This window comes from Hemibagrus wyckioides, linkage group LG09 (genome assembly GCF_019097595.1).
Source record: "Hemibagrus wyckioides isolate EC202008001 linkage group LG09, SWU_Hwy_1.0, whole genome shotgun sequence".
NCBI lineage: Eukaryota > Metazoa > Chordata > Actinopteri > Siluriformes > Bagridae > Hemibagrus > Hemibagrus wyckioides.
The window spans coordinates 24,801,381-24,808,023 of record NC_080718.1 but is presented as its reverse complement, the minus strand read 5'-3'; positions in this window follow the sequence as shown (position 1 = coordinate 24,808,023).

Sequence of the window (6,643 nt, the reverse complement as noted above, 5' to 3'; positions counted from 1 at the left end):
AATTCAGCTGTTGTTTTTCAGGGGTTGGGCTTGAACCTTTAGTTCTAGTGAAAGGAACTCTTAATGCTTCAGCTTCATACCAAGACATTTTGGACAATTTCATGCTCCAAACTTTGTGGGGTCAGTTTGGGGATGACCCCTTCCTCTTCCAACATGACTGCACACCAGTGCACAAAGCAAGGTCCATAAAGACATGGATGAGCGAGTTTGGTGTGGAGGAACATGACCAGCCTGCACAGAGTCCTGACCTCAACCTGATAGAACGCCTTTAGGAGCATGAAATTATCCAAAATGTCTTGGTATGTTGAAACATACATAAGAGTTCCTTTCACTGGAACTAAGAGGCCAAGCCCAAACCCTGAAAAACAACACCTGAATTCAATGATTTGGATGGGGTGTCCCAAAACTTTTGGCAATATCAGTGGCTATATTCTCACTATATACATTATATCTTATACTTTTTTTACTTCAAACCTTTTGTGGTCAGCTTCCACTTTGATGCTGAACACACCTGCTTATTATGTTACATGAATTAATTCATGCTATTTCTCCAAAGCAGATCCACTGAATCTTTAGTAACATAAGGTTAGTGAACAAAGCAAGTTACAGTATATTGTTCCACCTGACCTAATTCAGCGTTATTTCTTTTCATTTCAGTGCAGTTCTAATGATGTTACAAGATGCTTAGCCTAATTCATCCGTTTAGCCTATAATCAGCTATAAGCAAACTGTGGGAAAACAACAAAATCAATTTTTGTTGAACAAAATGAACTTTGAATCCTCTCCAATCATATTATTAGACCTGATGTGAGCTTTGGTTTATGTGAACATCTGTTCAGAAGCTATAATATGATAAAAATGTAAATTATGGTACTCCATTGTAAAGCATGGTATCCTGTAAATATGCAGTGTAATCGTAGACTTTCTAGCAAAAGCTTTCGTTTTAAAATCCTATGATAAAACAACATTCATTCAAGCGTCATTTTGCGAGATGAAAGGCTCTACTGTATTAGAACAAAAACCATAAGATGTTTTGATAGCACGAAGAATCCGTTTCCTATTAAATTAGGCCATTTGTATAGTAGGGAAGGCGATTTTGTGGTACACACTTTCACAATAACGCCATCTAGTGTCCTTATTTTACATTTACATTATTAAACTTCTTACCCGTGGTCCTGGAGGACCCCCTGTCGTGCAAAGTGTAGAATTTCCCCAGCTCTAACACACCCACCAACACAGGAAGAGGTGTTACTAAGGTGCTGAGCAGTGTGTGAATCAGGTGTGTTAGAGCAGAGAACACGACCAGGACTGGGACAATGTGCATTAGAGAACAAGAGTGAGCTCATAACACTTATGGGCCTCTTTAAACACCTACATTTTACCACAAAATTATTCTCCACATTTTATGTGCTTGGGTCAAACATTTAAAGAGGTGTCAAATTTACATAAATAAACAAATCCATTATATCATACTGCACTATCTACATTTTATCTCATGTTTGGGTTTATATAAACTTGCCTTTTCTTTCTTCTTAGATTAAAAAAAATATATAACTTTTCCTTCCTTCTTCTTCGTCTTCTTAGTAGTAGTAATAGTAGTAATAGTAATAGTAGTAGTAGTAATAGTAGTAATAGTAGTAGTGGTAATAGTAGTAATAGTAGTAGTAGTGGTGGTAATAGTAGTAATAGTAGTAGTAGTAGTAGTGGTGGTAATAGTAGTAATAGTAGTAGTAGTAGTAGTGGTGGTAATAGTAGTAATAGTAGTAGTAGTAGTAGTAGTGGTGGTAATAGTAGTAATAGTAGTATTGCTAGTAATAGTAGTGGTAATAGTTTTTTGGGTTAGATTTGTATAATGTTCATAGAAATTCCACTTGTACGGTTAAGTGTATTTTGTATTTCTTTAAAAAGTTGCTATGCTCTTCATTGTATTCTATTTCAGTGCACTGTTGTTGAGAAGAGCACCCACAGATTTGTTGTACTCCCTGTGTGCAATGACAATACAGTTTATTCTATTCTATTCTATTCTATTCTATTCTATTCTATTCTATTCTATTCTAGTAGTAGTAGTAGTAGTAGTAGATTTATCAAGGTGATGTTATTAAATGTCCCATCTATACACACACACGCATTTGCCAATAAGCAAAATGACTATAATGAACATTTACATGTATTTATTTGTATTATAAGGTGATGCTCTGTGTTAATGGACCAAAATAATTGACAAACACTAGAGTTAAAATAAATACATCTGATGGCTTTCAAAAATAGGATTCTGGCAAAAAAGACTACTTAAAAAAAAAAAAGAAGGTCATTTATGGTTAAAATAATTTATTGCCAAATCCACTCCTCCTTCTGCTATGGTTCAGTCCAGATGAAGTGAAAAGACTTATTCAAGCGTTATTCAATCAAACCTACATACTACAGTACTGTATAGTATGAGAAAAACAGTACACACACTATATCACTATATCTGCTAACACAGGAAACGTGTAGTTGTGAACTGTACAGTATTGTGTAATAGTGTGTCCTGTCAGAGTTTATCCTTTTCTCCGATAGAGGGCATTAGAGACGGCTTTAGAGAGGTCACTAGTATCATGTCAGGTCAGAAATTTCTGGAAGTTCAGAAAAATACATCAAATAAAGTAGGGGGGAAAAAGTTTATAACTTTACAAACGCATTGAGTTTATGCTCATTTAAAATGTAAAGGTTCTCATTTTGAGTCTGACATTTCATTAAAATCCACAGGAAGACACACACGCACAAGCGAACAATAAATAAACAAACAAATAAATAAATAAATTCTAGTAATTTGTCGTGTTATAAGCAAAATTCCTAGACATTATGACACAGTTCTCAAGCATGAAATACACTATATTGCCAAAAGTTTTGGGACCCCCCCTACAAATGTTCAATTTTTTAATTCAATTTTGTTGTATAGCACTTTTAACAATGGACACTGTCTCAAAGCAGCTTTACAGAAGTATAGAAACATAGGAAAAAAAGTATAAAGTTTAAAGTTAAGTCACAATTTTATCCCTATTTTAAACTCAAATCATTGAATTCAGGTGTTTCAATCACTTCCAGGGCCACAGGTGTATAACATCAAGCACAACATAAGTCCATTGTGAAATTTCCTAACTGCCAAATATTCCAAGGTCAACTATAAGTGGTATTGTAACAAAGTGGAAGCAGTTGGGAACAGGCCACGTAAATGTTTGCTGGGTAGGAACTTGACTGACCCGCACAGAGTCATGACCTCGACCCTGATAGAACACCTTTAGGATGAATTAGAACGGAGACTGCGAGCCAGACCTTCTCGTCCAACATCAGTGCCTGACCTCACAAATGCTCTTCTTCTAGTGGAATGATCAAAAATTCCCACAGACACACCCCTAAACCTTGTGGAAAGCCTTTCCAGAAGACTAAGAGCTGTTATAGCCGTAAAGGGCGGGCCAACTCCATAATAAACCCTATGGATTAAGAATGGGATCTCATTAAAGTTCATGTGCATGTAAAGGCAGACATCCCAAAACTTTTTGCAATACAGTGAAGCTGGGTATTAACCATATTATATATGGCATAATATTATATAAAAAAAAATTAAGGGAGATGACCTTAACAGAGAGATGACCATTCTTTCATGGAACGCAAAATGTCTGTTTGTGTCAGGAATAAAACATGACAGTGCATGCTGTTATAGTATTTCTATTATTCCGGATCGATCACACACTAACATTACTGGCTTTATGGATCTTGTGAATAGAATGTGTTCCTAAATAAATAAATAAATAAATAAATAAATAAATAAATAAATAAATAAATAAATAAATGGATACTAATACATTTATAAAGAGTTTTCATACAACCCAGAATTTGTTCTCTGCATGTTTTAGGTTCTTCCGATGTGTTATTTGGTATCATGAGTTGGTTCTATGCTGGTGTTACAGATTTCACTAATGGAGAGTATGTTATTTTCTTTACAGCTGTGGTTTAGAGCTGTGTGTTTTTCTATGCTGGAGCAGGTGCAAGGTGTAACCTGCATTTACAGGAAATCAAAATTGCAAGCAAGCATCTCAGAGGTTCATTGTCGCAGTGTGCAGGCTAACAACAACAGGTACTAGGACTAAAGGTTTTGTAACAAATTTTAGGCTTGAGATGAATTCTTGTTGTAATATAATAGGAGTTGTTAAGTGTAAAATGAAGCATGACATCATGCTGTAGGAAATCGCACACCATCACACACCATCATGTGTTTTATTCCTCTTACACAACATCACTTTGCAAATAATTGCAATCTTTATAACCATGAAACATCTTCTGGTTATCACTTCTGTTATCGCAGCTAAAATATCCAGTATCTCTATTTGTCACAGATAATTTCTCTGTCTTTTTTTGTTGTTGTTGTTGTTGTTATTAATACAGAAATGAGGACAGAGTGCATTAATATAAACCTGTGCATCAAATGACTGCCAGCACAATTCAATTCAATTCAATTTGGTTTTATGCGTGTAGTGATTTTAACAATAGGCATCGTCTCAAAGCAGCTTTACAGAAATATGAATAGGTAAAATAAAAATGGCAAAGTCTAAATTAATATTAATTCATATATACCCCTAATGAGCAAACCAGAGGCATTGTTGGCAAAGACAAAAAACTCCCTGAGACGATACAATACTGTCAGGGCTGCTGCTAGAGAAAATTCATTAACTCCAATAATATTTTAGAATTAAACATGAGCATGGTAGAGTTATATTTCAGTCTATGAATGTGTAAGTGCTGTTGCAATTACTTTAAACATAGTATACAAGCTATTTATGTATACTCTGTGTGTGTGTGTGTGTGTGTGTGTATACAATCAGCAGAACTGGAGCCTCATGTATAAAGCCTTTGCTTTAGTTCAACAATATAATGTAGTATACCCACACCAAGGTTGAGAAACAGGATGTAATTTCTGCCTCTCTTTTTACCAAAATGTACGCTGGGTGCAAAAGATAAAGCACATTTCACCAATCCATCAGCAGTCAGGTAGAAAAAGTTCACCTGGGCCTATTCTTTTCTTCTTAGCTGAGGGTTAGGGGTGGTTTAGGATGTTGCTTTTTCTTTTCTTTACAGCTGTGGTTTACAGTGTTTTTCCATGCTAGAGCATTACTACGTGTATCCTGTGCTTACAGGAAGTGAAAAGTGTATCTGTAAATGGCAAGTGAGAGTCATTAGAGGGAAACATGTCACGTGGAGGCTGACAACAACAAAATTCAAGATTCAAGAGGTTTATTGTCATATGCACAGTGAAAACACAACGGTTTAGAGCATACAATGAAATTCTTACTTTGCACATCTCCCAGCTATAGACAATAAAACATGGCAATTTTTTAATAATTTTTTATTTTAAATTATGAGAAACAGATGACAAATCATGTAAGGAAATGTATGTATATATTAACATCGTCCCATGGTCCAAGGTGTGATCCTGAGATCTTGGGTTCTGTGTGTTCTCACTGTGTCAGTGTGGATTTCCTCAAGGTTTTATTGGAACTGGATTTCCATCTTCCCCTCGATATTGCAGATAGTTTCCTGGTAGTAGATGGTGGTTGATAGATGAGTGAGTTTGGTGTGGAGGAACTTCACAAAGTCCTGACCTTAACCTGATAGAACACCTTTGGGATGAATTAGAGCGGAGACTGTGAGCCAGACCTTCTCGTCCAACATCAGTGACTGACCTCACGAATGTGCTTATAGGGGAATGGTCAAAAATTCCCATAAACACACTCCTAAACCTTGTGGAAAGCCTTCCCAGAAGAGTTGAAGCTGTTATAGCTGCAAAGGGCAGGACAACTCAGAAGTCCCAAAACTTTTGCCATTATAGTGTATATTGCACATCAGAGATTCCCAAAATAGGGCTTAAAAATCATGTGGAGTCACTTGATTTACAAAAGAAATGCACAATCGTCTCTTTCTGTTTTATTCATTTGTTTTATAGATTAATATTACAAATATCACTCTAACTATGTAGAGAGTTTTTGTTGGCTGGGATGGTTCTGGGAGTCACATTGAAACAAATCACATGTAAATGAAGACTCTTCATGCTATTTTGCTGTTTTTATAATTGTTTTATTGTTATTGTTGTTCTTACTAGCGTAGGAGTGATAGCGATAAAAATGGACAAATTTCTTTATCATATAAGTGACTCTGAGTCAGTGGAAAGAACTAAGAAGAAGAAATAAAACAGAAGAACAGATCAAGTAAACCAATCTTTACAGGTATAAATCTAAAATCTGGTAGTCAAAACCTGGGAATCCCAGAAAATTCATAATTCATTAATTTATTAACGTTTGGGGTCAAGTGCACAGAAAGTTTGAGAGCTCCGGGTGGACATCATCGACTTTTTCTTCTTCTTTAAGCACTTCTGATAACACAGAGTGAAAGATACAGTATAATACAAGAAAATTATTTTTTAAGAAAAGGGAAGAACAAAATTTTGTTTTTGAAAATTACATTTTCCATCACAAGTTGCAGTCTCGGCCGGATATTTATTTGGTTACATGAAGCAAAGTACATGCAGACTTTTGGTAGTGAAACAATACGAGAAAACCGTTTCATTTTCAGTTGTGTCATGTGATTTCAAGAAAGTTAGTTGTTTGTAGGA